The following is a 15,191-nucleotide window of genomic DNA, read 5'->3' as shown; positions in this document are numbered from 1 at the left end:
ATAAATAGCTACAAATGAGATACTTAGAAATTGTTTCTCTGGTGTTTACTGCAATGAACTAGGAGTGAATAATGAGTCTATTTATGCCATGGTGGCCAGGCTCTCTTCGGTAGATAAGTCTGTTTGCTAAAGGAATTTTTAGATGGCAGGCCATATACAAACTTTTTAAAAATTCCAGGATTAAGAAATATTTATGTATTTTGTTACTAACCAACACAAAATGTGAATATTTCTCAGAAGGTTCCTTAAAAAACCCACAAACCTAAACCACAAAAAGCAAACAAAACCCCAAACAAACTTGCTTCTGACACAAAAAGCAAAGCAGTACTTATAGCTATTGTTTTTCAGAAAACTCTGACTAGTCTGCCTTTTACAAAAGTTAGATTTATGTCTGGTGGTATCCTTGAGAAACACAGCATCAACCAAATAGCATGGAGCAGCTTCCATATAATGCCAAGGGAAGAATAAAATCCTTATAGCTTCAAAAGCTCTAGGAGCCTTACTTTAATATGTAGGCAGTGCTTTTTGAAAAGCCATCAAGCCCTATGAAATTGCACACTTTATTCTTGGAATAGCTGTGATAGCTAGAGAATTTCTCAAGTAGTTGAGGGAACAGTCTTCACAAAGAAGAGTGTATTTAGCGGGCTTCTCATCATTGCCAAAGAGCAGGTAAGAATAAATGACACAGTCAAATGTGTCATGGAAAGTTTCATCTAGTGATGATGCAGATGTGGTGTATTTGTTATCTTTCTGAGCTCGGCTAAAGACATCCTCATGAATGAGCAGGATGTGTGTTTGATCATGCATGTGCAACACTAAACAGAGCAGAAGGGACAAGCTCCATAAGCAAACCTGACCTTGCAACACTGTTTATGCTGTGATTCTGTTTTAGGGAGTAAAACACATTCTGGATGGGATATGGCCAGATTCTAGTATTTCACCAAATTAGAATTCCAGCTGTAACCTGTGTCCGTTTTGCAGAAAGGGTTTACAGGTTTTAAAGGTAATGCCACAAAGATTGAGACACGAGTCTGAGACTTATGCCCTTATCTCTTGAGCTCCAAAAGTCTTTAGAATAAATTTATGGATACTTCATATATGTAAAAATAATGGATAATGAAAATAATTCCTAAAATCATCTTTAGTTTTGAGAAATACCAGGAACTGAGTATTTGGCTGCACTTCCCTTGTGAAAATTGTTTATTTTGGTTTTTTGGCTCCTTTTTAATCCAAACATCTGAGAAAAATTGGAGCAGTCAGGATGTAATACCAGTTTTGCAATTTAAGGAAAACAGAAGGAGAAACAGAAACATGAAAGCAAAGAGACTTATTGAGGTCTTTTTCTTTCTCAATGATTTTGGATCCTACTCGACTCAGAGTAAAGGAAACTATGACATATTGCATGCAGCAGCTACTCAAAGTCAGAAATAGCTCCTTACATCTGCGGCAAAGGAAAAAACCCACAACTACCCTGCATGTTTTAACTACAATTTTTAAATAATTTTTGCCTCACAGTAGAAATAAGAGTTAATTGGTACCTAACCTTGCTTTTTAATCCTTTATTCTCAATTTGATATACTCTTTTCCTTTTTTTGTCTTTCATATTTATTAATCTAAAATTAAACAAATTCTCTAGTAGTGCAGCTGTGGCAACATCTCTTCCTTTAAGCCCAAATACTGAACTCAGATGTTCATATGAAACTCATTGAATGAGCACAGTCTCTTCTGACAGCCACAGCCACAGGCAGTTGGCCTTAGCTGTCAATTCCTTCACCACCACAGAACACAAAACAACATTTTGGATCCACTCTATTCTGTGTGTCATTCTATGAAGTGACACACTAGAATGATGCTGAGAATAAACACAGGTTATTCTTTATGTTCAAAAAGGTTTTTTCTGCCGCTGTTTTTTAAGCAAACATAGAAATATATCTTTTTTCTGAGGTGAAATACAAATTGTTCTTCAGGACATATTATTTTTATTTTTCTCCCTCAACTTGACCTTTGTATACATTCTTAGTAGAACTCACTTAAGTAGATATTGTTTATTTTATTGAGTCCTTTGCCTTTCTAAATTTGATGATATGTAATTTGGAGAAGGAAGTTTCCTTCTTGGTAAATAGAGAATTTAGCCAATTAGATCCTTATATCTTGTGCACCTGTTGCATTTTTTGCAGAATATAAACACAGTTCTTAATTGCAAACTTGGCATGCATTTCGAAGTCATCAAAATGATTCTAATTCCAATCCTACTGCCATATGCAAGGACACTTTCCACTAGATCAGGTTGCTGAAAGCCCCATCCAGCCTGGCACTGAACAATTCCAGGGATGGGGCACCCATAACTTTTCAACTCTTTCAAGTGCCTCAGCATATGCACAAGAAAGAATTTTCTCCCAAAATCTAATCTAAATTGAACTTATTTCAGGTTAAAGCCATTCCCCCTCATCTTACCACTACATATCCTTGTAAAAAGTTATTTTCCAGTTCTCTTGTTTGCCCCTTTAGGTACTGAAAGGCTGCTAAAAGGTCTCCCTGTTGATAAGGAAAATTTGGTTCAAATCATTATGGATGTTCCCTTCATTAAACCACCTGGAGTTAATTTCTTGGATGCCAAGTGCACACACCGGCTTTCAGAGCCAAAAGATCAGTGGGAAGAAAGAGACAAATCAATTTTAAAGACCAATTTGAACATTTTATGTTCTTTTTTTCTCTTCTTTTTCCAATGACATATTACAGTCATTTTGTTTCGTTGGCAGCTCTTCTATTCTGGTAATTCCAGACTGCAAAATTATCTGGAAGATACAATTTCTTTCTACCTTTCTCTTTCTTTGGCCTTATTCATTTTAAGTTGTTGAATTTCTATCTGATCTGCTATCTATGCTACATAAATTATTGACTGAGGCTGAAGTAATTTAAAATTGCATATATGTCATATTACATTTGAAATATTTGCTACTGTGAAATGGATATGTGGGGGGTGTGGGGTGTTGATTTTTGGGTTTTTTTTCTTTTTTCCTTTAAGCATATAAATAATTTTATAGCTTATCTTACTTTACACTGCATTATTCCTACCTAGATTTCTATAAGTTCAAGATCTTTATAATAATATAATGATTAAAATTTATTAAAATATGAAATTTATTCCATGATGGAATGTCATTACGTTAATTTAGAATCATATTCTATTATTCCACTCATATGAGAAGAAATCTGTTGATTTTCTGAGCACTTCTCTCAATTTTTCTGGACATCTTTAAAGCTAAAAGTGTTATTATGCCTACGTCATAAGAAAATTTTCATATTTCAACTTTTAATTTAATTTTATTCTTGAGGACTGTCTGCTCCTTTTTTTTTCTGCCAGAATAGTTTTTAATCCATTAACATGGATTAAAACGGTTTTATACATCTGTGGTTATAAAAATAAATTGCATTGAAGGTATCAAAATTACTTTCATTATAAACTGATTTCAACTGTTTTTTCTAGTCACATTTCAGTAAATCCAGCATTTGGGGTACAAAGTAATTAAACTAAAAAGTAATTTCAACAGGTTTTGATGACTTCCAGTTCTTCTATATCCTACAGAGAAGAACTTCAAAATGATAATGAAAAAATAAAAGCTCTCACCCAAAACCTACTCTGGCTTTATTTTGAAATGTCATAGTTCAGAGAGAAGAACCATGTAACCTTTATTAAATAACAGTACTTCAGCTTGAATATAATCCAGGTCCAAAGATTTTTAACTTGATTTTCTTGTTTGTTTGTTTTGTTGGGGTTTTTAATATAAATTATCCATTTAAAAATATATTTAATTAATATAAGATTTTATTAAATACTGAATTAGGTTATTATTCCTATTAAAACCAGAAACAAAATATTTTCTAAAAAAATTGAGTTCAATTATTAAAAAATTAAATTAAATTTAAATTAAATAATTGATGAAAAAATTTCTTAGGCTTGTTATATTATGTAGAGCATCACAATCTCAGTGCTGATCTAGTCAGAAAACCAGTGTCAGAACTAGCTAAAAAATAGCAGATTAGAATTTTAATGTGTTTTTTAAAAGTCAATTTAAGTTTGTGAAGGTATTTGGCAAATTTATAGGATTTACAAAAATTGCCTCAATTGCTCAGGAAGTTTAAGAGTCCCAGCAGTATTGAAAGGAGTCTAAGAAAATTCAGTGGTCTTGAAAATAAACCTATTTTCTGATGATTCATATGTCAAAATAAGTTTCAAACACTTCACATTCCTTCCTATTCTAAATAAATAAAGGTCACTCATTGGTTTAAAAATTGTAATATAACATAGACTACCAGGGATATATTCTATTTTCTTTCTGTTGAATGACACTCTGAGATATATTTAGTTTCCATTTATAGATGTCTGCAAACAGATGCACAGAGAAATCTTAAAATTTTTACTTAAAATGAAAAGAGATATTTTCAAAACAATTCTTATGCTTAGGAGATGTTTAACTTCTCATGCCATAAATTATAACTAGCTTGATAGTTATGAAGAATTTCTTGGTTAAAATGGAACACTTAGTGATACAGATATCAATAGGTCAGTTTACGATGGTCTGCTCAAAAATATTTTTTAATATTAAAGTTGGACTACTGGTTCCAGAATTGTAGAACTACTCAACAGGTTGCTGGTAGAGACAGAAAGAGCTGTACTGCTTGGTACAGCCATTAAGTATAACGTTTATTTGCTCTTTAAATTTCTCTAATGTTACTTCTAACCTTCCAGGATGGGGAATCTGACTGTATTGCCACAGGTTTTTTTCACAGGTGTTTTATTATCAAAATAAATCCATTAGATATAGATCTACTTAGGAACATTCTCCTTTTTGGAAGGGGTTAAGAATCTGGTTGCACTGACAGATTTCCACTGTTTTGGTTTGGTTTTTATTTTTGGCCATATATAATCTTCACCACTGTTTCCTAGGGCACAAGTAATTCTCTTGAGATGCGTAAACCTGCATGGAGCCTCAATGTATCTTGCTTATTCTCTGAGCTGCATCTCTATACTGTTAACTGCTGCTGCAAATTACTCATGCTTCTAAGAGAGTGACACTGTAAAAGGCTAAGATTCACATATGCTTCACTCTAGAAATAACTATTTATGATGTCAGGTGATGCTCAGTGCGAGGAAGAGGAATGAAATTGACAGTAGGAGATTTTAAGCACCAAACATGAAATATATTTATAGTGCCTAGGTTTGTATCCTCATTGAAAATATTCAGAGTTGTCTAGTATAGGAAACTTTGGCTTATCCTATTCTGCTGTGCTGTCAATACATGAAATAGAATGAGCCAGTGAATAGTAATTTTGAAATAATCCCTGATATCCTGCCATATTCTGATACTGTATAACTAGAATTATCAAAATTACTTCTCTACTTCAAGTATAATTCAGAAGAAAAATGTGGCCAGTGCTGTAAAATAGAATTTCAAAGGCTTACTTTCTGAAGAGGACGTTTTCTCATTAATTCACATGTTGCATAAAATGAACAAATCTGTGATACAGCATTATTATCATCCTGCAGTTTCTGCCCAGCCCTCCAAGCATATATGATAAACTTTCAAACTGGATTGTTAAATTGTTTCCTTTGCTAATCCAGAAGCTATTAAGCACTGTGGATAGCTAGACATAATTTGAATGCGTAGTTTCCTTTGCAAAATAGTGTTAAGGAGTGAGATACCATTGTTGGTACAGGCTTCCTGAGGGCTACAGCAAATAAACCAAGATCAGCATAGTGGTTTGTTCTATTTACATAACTGTTAGCACTTTTCATTTTTCAATTTTACCTGATAACATAATATTCTTTTTCTTTTTACCTCCAAGGCAGTGTGAAATGATAGAGTGAAAATATTTCCAGGAAATGGGACTGTTAAATTCCTTGCTTGATGGCAACAGAAAGAACACATTCATTGAAGCACTTATCGATGTTTCATTAACTTGAAACGAAGAATTAGAACCCACAGTAAGCTGCTAAGTATGATCTATATCAGAGAGCTGTTATTCTAAAGAAAATATATGTCACTTCTCTACAAAAAAAGACCTCTAAGCCCCGAAACTGTAAGAAAAATCTGGAGAGAATATTCATCCTGCTTTCTCCTTTTAGAACAACATGCAGAATGTGACATCTGTTTGAAAGTTCTGAACTCGTAGCCTATAATAAGAAAACTCTAGATAAATAACTTTTAAAATATTATTTATAAAAAATAATAAAAACTCTACATTAGTTTTGAGAAAGTCTTGGAGTTTCTGTCCCTCTTCAGTGTACATAGTCTCTTGTTTGTCAAAATGATTTCCAATTCCTTTGCATCTTACACTTTTGTATTTATGCTTGTACTAAAAAATTCTCATACAAATGGTGAGAATTGCAAATATTTCCATAGAACATTGGCTTAAAGGTTTCTGAAATGAAACCAGGACATTATGAGAAATTATTTTGATCTTCACACAGATTTGTAGCATTTCTGAAAGTATGCCCTTTACTATAGGTACATTATTATATGTATATATAATAATATATGCATTGTATTATATATATAATTATACAGTCCCCAGTTCAGACTCCTAGACACCATCCCTGCCTGAATGCACATTACCATAAATTCATGGTAAGCTTTAGGGGTGGTGAACTACATGTATCAAACCAGACTAAGATGCCTCTACTGAGTTATGCTCTAGAGACACTTTGTAAAGATGCTACCATGACAGAGATGAACTGTAGTCTATTTAGGTCCTTCCTCAGTCATGCTGGAGATTCCAGGGTCTTCTCTAGATGAGGCCAAGCAGGGAAATGAACATTTTTTACCTTCCTTGACTACTATAATCGTAAAGGTCAAGAAGAAATGCTGCTGCCTCCCAGACTGCCCATGTACAACATATCAAATATATAAAACACTTCAATACTTTGCAAGGTTTCTGCATTGGAAGTCTTGGGCAAGTTGCCATGCAAGTACAGGTTATATCAAAATTTTGTGCAGTTGAATTGTGGTTAAAATTTATCAGATCTTTATCCTTTTGGTAATGATGGGTATGTGATAATTACTTGTATTGCTCCTGTCAGCAGTAACTGTAGTCTAGAGCTGCAGACTATAGGTGTGCATTACTGTAGCAATATATTGTTGTTTGCAGGCCGTAGTTGTGCTGTTCTGCAGGGTGACTGACATTAATCAGGTTATGAAAACTTGAGGTGAATTAACAAAAAAAATTATGTAACAGAAGATAATTCTTCATTGAAGATGTAATTTGACCAGGAGACATTTTGCTCCATAGCTCATTCATTGAAAAGGAAGTCTTCGATGAAATTTAATGGAAAGACAATTGGGCCGCTATCAAGTATGGAGAAAAGTCTCCAGTTAAAAGCAACACCTCAGAAAAAAAGGCACCCTGAACTCCTGTACTTGAACTCAGCATTTTATGCACATCCCCTTAGTCTGTGACAGAAATGAAATACAGGAATAGGATCTCATTAGTTCACAGGGATAACCTTGTTTTGCACAGAATAGGGCAGATGGTTTCAGTCAAGACATCAAGATACTCAAGTTTTTTGGTTTTTTTTTTTTTGTGGAGCTCTGGTTCAGCAGACTGGCTGATGTAAGATTTTTTAGGTTTAGAAAGGAGCAGGTAGGAAAAAAAGGAAAGCCAACCAAAAAAATCATACTTGGTGAAAGATCATGAGAAATAACTTTTTTTTCCTTTCCTATATTGACTTCAAAGGAGATCGTCAAAGGCATAGTGATTTTTAAAGACTACGAACATGTTTTTTTCAGAAGAAAATGCAAGTTTCTATCTCTAGAAAGAGTTTTCAAAGGAAACTGGAACTAGAAGTGCTGCAGCTACAGATTTTTCATATCTTAAGACAGTCATGATTTTTTATGAGACACACAACTGCTACTACCATCTGGAGGTTCTACATGACACTGCTTAAACATTTGCAAATGATTAAAGGGTCTCTTTAAACACAAATACCAAATTAAATTGCCAGAATAAATGTTCCAGATGTATTAATACTCCATTTCTTGAGCTGACTGGTGGTATAAACAATCTCAGTGCCATCTATGCTGCTTGTATTCTGAGTCTCAAGGATGCATTGAAATCTATCGTATTGTATTTACTAACTTCAGGTTTTAATTCTTACATTTATTTCCCAGGTGAAAAGGTGAAACTCATTACTGGGGATAGCCTTAGCAAAAGGTCTGTGACCTTTCAAGCCCTATAAAGCTTCAGGCAAAGTAATTAGGCAGACTGAATTTTAAAACAACATCACATTTTTATATACTTGTCAGCTCTGCATAAGTTTTCCAAGACATGGAAGGATAAACAGAGGCAGAAAGGAAGGCAGAGAGGAATATCCCTGGGTATTTTGGTTTTCTGATCAAACTCTTTTTAAATTTGTGGTAGGTTTTTAATAGGAAAATCTGTATTTTGTGCACTGCATGAGGCAAAAGCATTTTCCTTAATTATATTTGATAGTTTATCTATCTTCCTATGTCTCCCTTAGGGAATAAAAAGATAACTGGTTTCTTAAAGCAATAAAGGCAAACTGTCTAAAGCAAATATTAAGTTGTGTTATAATAGCCTCAACTTTTCTAAATTACTTCAATAAAATCCCCAAATTGCTGTAATCAAGATGAAAATTGGAGAAGCTTTGCAGGTCAAATGGCAACTTTATTAATGTGTAAAGCTAGCAAAAAGAGCAATAAAAATAAGATTTAGAATACATAAATACATTTAAAAGCAGCAAATACAGAACATGAACTGCCATTTTATACCATCAGTGGGTATGTAGCACACACATGAGAAAGCAATTCACCTAGTTTTGTTGATATTGAAGAGTTAATTATTCTCCACTGAAATTGTAGGGAAAATAACAATAACAACAAAAACAACAAAAAATTAGCATTGAAATTTTTGGGAATTGTTAGTTTTAAAATTCTTATTTTTAAATTACTTTTAGCATTTTATTACTAAGATTAAAAAATACCCAACCCTAAACATATCATTGACAAAATATATTTTAAAGAAACTTCATAGGAAGCAATTAATTTATACAGGAGATTTGACAGCAGTTATAACCGTTTTACCATAGCCGCTAGTGATCATTACTAAAGTTGCAATGCAGGAATGAGGAAATATTTAACCTTTACTGCTCTTTCTCATACTAACAATTGTTTTATCTTAGGTGGCACTTTTCATAAAATATACCTCTTTATATTATCTGACAATATCCTGCACATCTCCAAAGACTACCTATAAAAATTTATGCACAAGAAGGCACTTAGTCTTTCCAGTCCCATTTATTTGTATCTACTTTATTTATTAATCTACTTATTTATGTAATATTTCTTTGTTTATGTTCTCCCTTATGAAGCCTCATTGTTCAGACAATACTGCTTCAGCCTACTTGCTCTTCTGTTTCAGTGTTTTGGGACTTCAATGCCCTCCTGTGGATTCTTTAAATGCCACCACGTTTTAGTAACTGAAACAAACAGTATCTATGTTGGAGGCCTGTGGCTAATGATGTTACTGCAGGGGACAATGTCAGGTCCAGTCCCATTCAACATGTCAAAGACCTGGATGGAGGGACGGAATGCACCCTCGGCAAGTTTGCAGTTGATTCAGAACTTGGTGGAGTGGCTGACATACCAGGAGCCCGTGCTATTATTCAGTGAGACCTGGACAGGCTGGAGACCCTAATGAATTGGACAGAGGCAATTGTGTAACCCTGAACGTGGGGAGGAATAACCCCATTCACTAATACAGGAAATCAGCTCTGCGCAGAAGGACCTGGGGATGATGGCAGTACAGAAAGTCAGCCATGGTCCAGCACGACCCTTGTGGTCAAGAAGGTCAATGGTATGCCTGCGTTAGGAAGAGCACTGCCCGCAGGTCAAGAGGTGATTCTTCTCCTATGCTTTAGCCCTGGAGAGGCCATATCTGGAGTGCTGTGTCCAGTTCTGAGCTCCGCAGCACAGCAAAGACAAGAAACTGCTAGAGGGGGCCCAGGGAGGGCTATAAAAATAATTAGAGGAGTGGAGCATTGTTGTGGTGTGTTTTCTTTTCAGAAGTTAAAATTTTCCTTTACAATGGTTTGTTCTGTTCACCCCCTGTTTTGTTGGTTTAGCCCAAGTTGTACCCTCCTCCCTAGGGGGTCCATCTTCCCTGATACCTGCCCCTTGTTCCCTAATGTTCCCTGTTCCCCCTCCCATTAAGTTGTCAATCCTCCCTTGTGCCAACCCCCTGTATGGACCACCCTCTTTGGAATTCCCCTAAACCTCAATACCCCCATCGATCCTTGTGACCCATTCTCCTCCCCATGTCTTCCCCATTGGTTTATGTGTTATGTAACCCCGCCTTGTACTCCTCCCCTAAGCCTTCCCTATTGGTTCATGATTTGTACCCTCCCCTTGATCCTCCCCTGGATATAAGTTGCTGTACTTTTCTGTGTGTGTCTTTTGTCCCTGGATCCTCAGAGAAATAAAGCTGGCTTGTAAGCCATACAGATGACTCTTCCCTGGTCTACATCCCGATCCTCGATGCTTGACAGCCTGTGCCGTAGAGAGCAGCCTTGCTGCTGCAGAGCCGAGCAGCCCTGCTCTGCCTCCACTTGGGCTATTTATAGTCTCAGGGTGGCCACACTCGGCACAGTCCGGGTAAGGCCTAGCCAGCAAACTTCCTCTGGCACTGCATCGGAGCATGTCTCTTAGGAAATGCTGAGAGTTGTGTCTGTTCAGCCTTGAGAAGAGATGAACATGAGAGGATATTGTCAATGTTTATGGTTGCATTATATAGAGGATGGGGCCACAGTCTCCAGTGACATGGTCTTCAGGACAAGGAGCAACAGGCACAAATTAAAACACAGGAAGTTTTACTTGAACAAGAGGGAGAACATGAGAGTAACAGAGCACTGCAACAGACTGCCCACAAAGGTTGTGAAATCTGCTCTGGAGATAATTAAAACCCACCTGGAGTAAATCCTATGTGATCTGCTCTAGGACATCCCTCCTTTCAGAGTGACATTGGAGTAGATGATCTCCAGTGGTCCCTTCCAACCCTGACCATCCTGTGATTCTGTGAAAGGCACAATTCAAAAGTTCTATATAAGAATATACAAATAAATGCAGCAATACACTGTTAATCTTGTCATTATGTTGATTCTTGTCCTGGAAACAAATGAACAGACTTAATGAATAAACTTAAATCAGTTAAATTTTTTCATTAAAATACTATTTTCTTACATTTGTCTGGACAAGACAACAAGCCTAGATGAGCTGGAACTTCCCATTTTGCATCAGTGGCTTATGTAAATTTGTTACGCTTTTCTTCATGATGAAGTGCATTTGGTCAAGAAGAGAAAAACATGAAGTGCATGTGGCAACAAACAGATGAATTCAGATAGAATTTGAAAATCAATTTTTTGTTCTCAAAGTCTTACTCAAACTGGTAGACACATTCCAAAAAGTGCATTGGATGTAGCCCCAATGTCACTTAATTACCTGCTAACCTTCTAAAATAGAATCTTATTTTCTAATTTTCTCCTACTTAAATGACATGATTTTATTTTGCATTTTTTTAAAATCTCTTCTAATTTTCATGCAGTATGTTAATTTCAATTAAACATTTATAGATTTAATCTCTTTTACATTGTCTCTATGTTGAAAGCTCAAAAAAAAATTATACTGTGATTAATAATGTAGTGGCAACACATCAACATCTGTGTTAAAACTATCAAAACTATCAATCTTCCATAAGAAATATAAAAGTAAACATCTTACTTGAGTATCTGTAAACAATGATGACTGCCATTTCATTCATTTTGGAGTACAAGAACACTGTCCTGGCTATTAAATTGAATGCAGACCAACAATAGTCTGCAAGTTTTATTTCTCAAAAGAGAGGTTATTGTCACCATCTCACGTCAAAACTTTTTACATGATACAATAGCAATAGTCCAATGGTGCTAACAGTCCTAGGTTAAAATCAGTTGTTTTCAGACATGATTCAGCTGCCAAATGCAGTATTTTTCAATTCAAAGTGCTTGTAAGTTTGATTAAGGATAGATTATTTTAGTGAGGCATAGGGGTTTTTTTAATTTGTCACAATTAAGACTGAAACATATTTGGCCATGAATCTCTGAATTTATTTTTTTTTTAAGAGTATTGTCTGTAACAAAAAAGTACAAATAATCTGTACTTATTTGGGAATATTCTCAGTTTTAAGTTATTTTTTAAATAAAAAAGTTTGGCTTTATTCAGAAACAATATACTTTATGAGAAAATAAAAGAAAAAATGCAGAAAAAAAAGGCTTGAATTCTTTGGTTGTTTATATATATATTTCCTTTGGGTTTTGTTTTTGTTTTTTTTTTTGTTTGTTTGTTTTTTGGGTTTTTTTATTGTAGGATTGAAAATCTAAAATATCTTTGGAGGTTTTATAGCTTTCCAGGTGTCTGAACTTGTTTTGGGCTGACCACTCTAAAAAGCATATGAACAAAACTTGAGTCTATATAGCAGGTTTTTTCCTTAAGTTTTATGTAACTCTTTTTCTTTGCAAAGAACTATCCCTGATAAGAACAGAAATTACAGCAGAGACTAATTTGAAATGGTTTTGTGGTCCTTTAACTAAGGTTAGCTTCATGTACCAAAATAACCAATGAGGACTGAAAAAGAATTGGGATAGGGCATTTGGGAGATTGGTGGCTTTTTTGCTCAGCCTAGTGTGGTTTATGACTTGTTCTTTTTCGTTACATATGCTGTAGCTATGACTCAGTCACTGAACTGAATTCACAGTAGAGAAGATAATAGAAATCAATACCATGGAAAAGAATAAACAATGAAAGCTGTTTATTAATGACAGCTTTCTTCTACATGGATGGAAATTGAGCCTTTTAGTCAGATTACATGAACTTCTGCTTCTTGCCAGACTTTAAACTTAGTGCAGTGGCAAATCAAAAAATTCAAACAATGGTAACTCCAACCAAGAAAAACAAGCCATTCCATTAAAGTTAGAAAGTCCTATAAATTGTGATATTAAAATAAAATCTTAAATTTTTACTGGACTGCTCTGCACATATCAGAGTCATACAATAAGCTGAACTGGAAGGAACCCACAAGGATCAGTTTGAGTTCAGCTCCTGGCCCTGCACAGCACCATCCCCAAGAGTCACACCCTGTGCCTGGGAGCATTGTCCAAATATTTCCTGAACTTTGTCAGGCTTGGTGCAGTGATTACTTCCCTGGTCCGCTGCCCAACTCCCCTCTGGGTGAAGAGCTTTTTTCTATTATCCAGCCTTAACCTACCTGAGACAGCTGCAGGCCATTCTCTGGGATTCCACCACTGATCACCACAGAGAAGAGTTCAGTGCCTGCCCCTCCTCTTTCCTTCACAAGGAAGTTGCAGACTGCAATGAGGTCTCCTCCAGGCTGAATAGACCAAGTAACCTCAGTCCTTCCTCATACAGCTTCCCCTCAAAGCCCTTCACCATCCTCATTGTCATCTTTTGGATGCTCTCTAATAGTTTAATGCCTTTCTTACATTGTGGCACCCAAAACTGCCCCCAGCACTGGAGATGAGGCCACCCCAGAGCAGAGCAGAGCAGAGCAGAACAATCCCCTCCCTTGCACGGCTGGCCATGCTGTGCTTGATGCTCTCCAGGACACTCCTCTTTGGCAATTTTTACATAAGCACACAGAACTCCACAAAGTTTGTGGTCTATGAGATATGCCTCTTCTGTCATACTACTGCCAGGCAATAGAAAGCAAAAAGAAGAACCTCCTCCAGCAGAATGCAATTTTTCCCTTTCCAACCTGTTCTGACAAGGTGTTTTAGTTTTCCCTTGGATTTAGAAAGAATGTTTTCTTTGAGGAGTTGAGGAATTTTTTTTATTCCAAATACTTACCTCATTGTGCTTGTCTAAATGTCTGTATGCTCAATCTGACCAAGATCTCTGGAAAAGAGAGAAGGTTTCTTCTGTTTCTCTTCCTTCTATTTAATCAGAACCTTCCAATCAATAAGAACACAGGATTTTTCTTGATTCTTTCTTTTTGTGACTCTGTGTAGTACTGCTCAAATGAAAGCATGTTAAAAGGAGAAAAGATTGTTCATATTTTCAGGGGCCAGTGTAGAATATAGTTTTTTTGCTATCCAATTTACTTTAAAAAAAGTTTTATCAGACCACTGTATATAGTGTTCAGTTCTGTTCTCAATTAATTCTCCCTCCCAGCTCCTCATACATCTCACCCCCTCATGTGGCCTTCCAGCACTCCTTCAAGATACGCCTCACAAGACCCTCACACCCTGTACAAACAGGTTCAAGAAGAGACGGGCACATGGATCTCTAAAACATTTCCATTCATTTCAACAGTTCTTAAGGCTCCCATGGTGACACCAAGTTTTAATTTCCCACCAGTTTCTAGTGCACTGTTTCCAAATCTGTTTTTATGCAAGCCCTACTGAACACAATCAAACTTGTAATGCAAAGTGACTTTGTGGGACAAAAGTCAATCAGTTTATGGGTTCTGAGGATTTTTTGCAGCCTGTTTGCTGGATTTTATCAGCACACAGAGAAGTTAACTGCTGTTTTTATCCTGCAATGTGAATTTGTTCTCTTTTGTAGATGCTTATATCCATCACTTACACTGAAGCTATTGCATGTGAGGGTTTATCGGTTTAAAGCCAATTCTGCTTTAGTTGATGAAACCAAGAAAAAGAAGGAAAGAAATATGTATTAATTTGCAGCTACGCATATCTATTCTTAGTGAAGTCCTGCATATTACACCTCCAGTATAATAATTCTCTCCTGCATTAGTAGGGAGAAAATTTTTATTAGCTCAGAAATACTATGTTTAAAAATGGAATTAAATTTAGAAGTCTGAGTCTCTTGAATAATCAATGTGGAGAAGGGAGTGTTTGTAGGAAAGCTGGTTATTCTGCCTTCGTTCTCCAGAGACAGTAGGCCTCTTGGTGTTTGAACCTGACATGTTCTTAAATAAGGGTTGGAAATTGCACAATGTTTTCTTTGATATTTTTCCCCTTTCATATGGGTGTGCAGACACAATGCTGCAGACAGCTAATGATCAACTTACTCCCAGCCAGTTTTGCAAATAAGAAAAATCAAGCAATTTTGTCCAAAAGCTGTTATGGCCAGTGCCAGCACACCTATAAATTGGGGAAAATA

This window comes from Pseudopodoces humilis, chromosome 2 (assembly GCF_049639895.1).
Source record: "Pseudopodoces humilis isolate 2021_Gansu_Grassland_sample_001 chromosome 2, ASM4963989v1, whole genome shotgun sequence".
In the NCBI taxonomy this organism is placed as follows: domain Eukaryota; kingdom Metazoa; phylum Chordata; class Aves; order Passeriformes; family Paridae; genus Pseudopodoces; species Pseudopodoces humilis.
Note: the sequence above shows the minus strand (reverse complement) of the source record.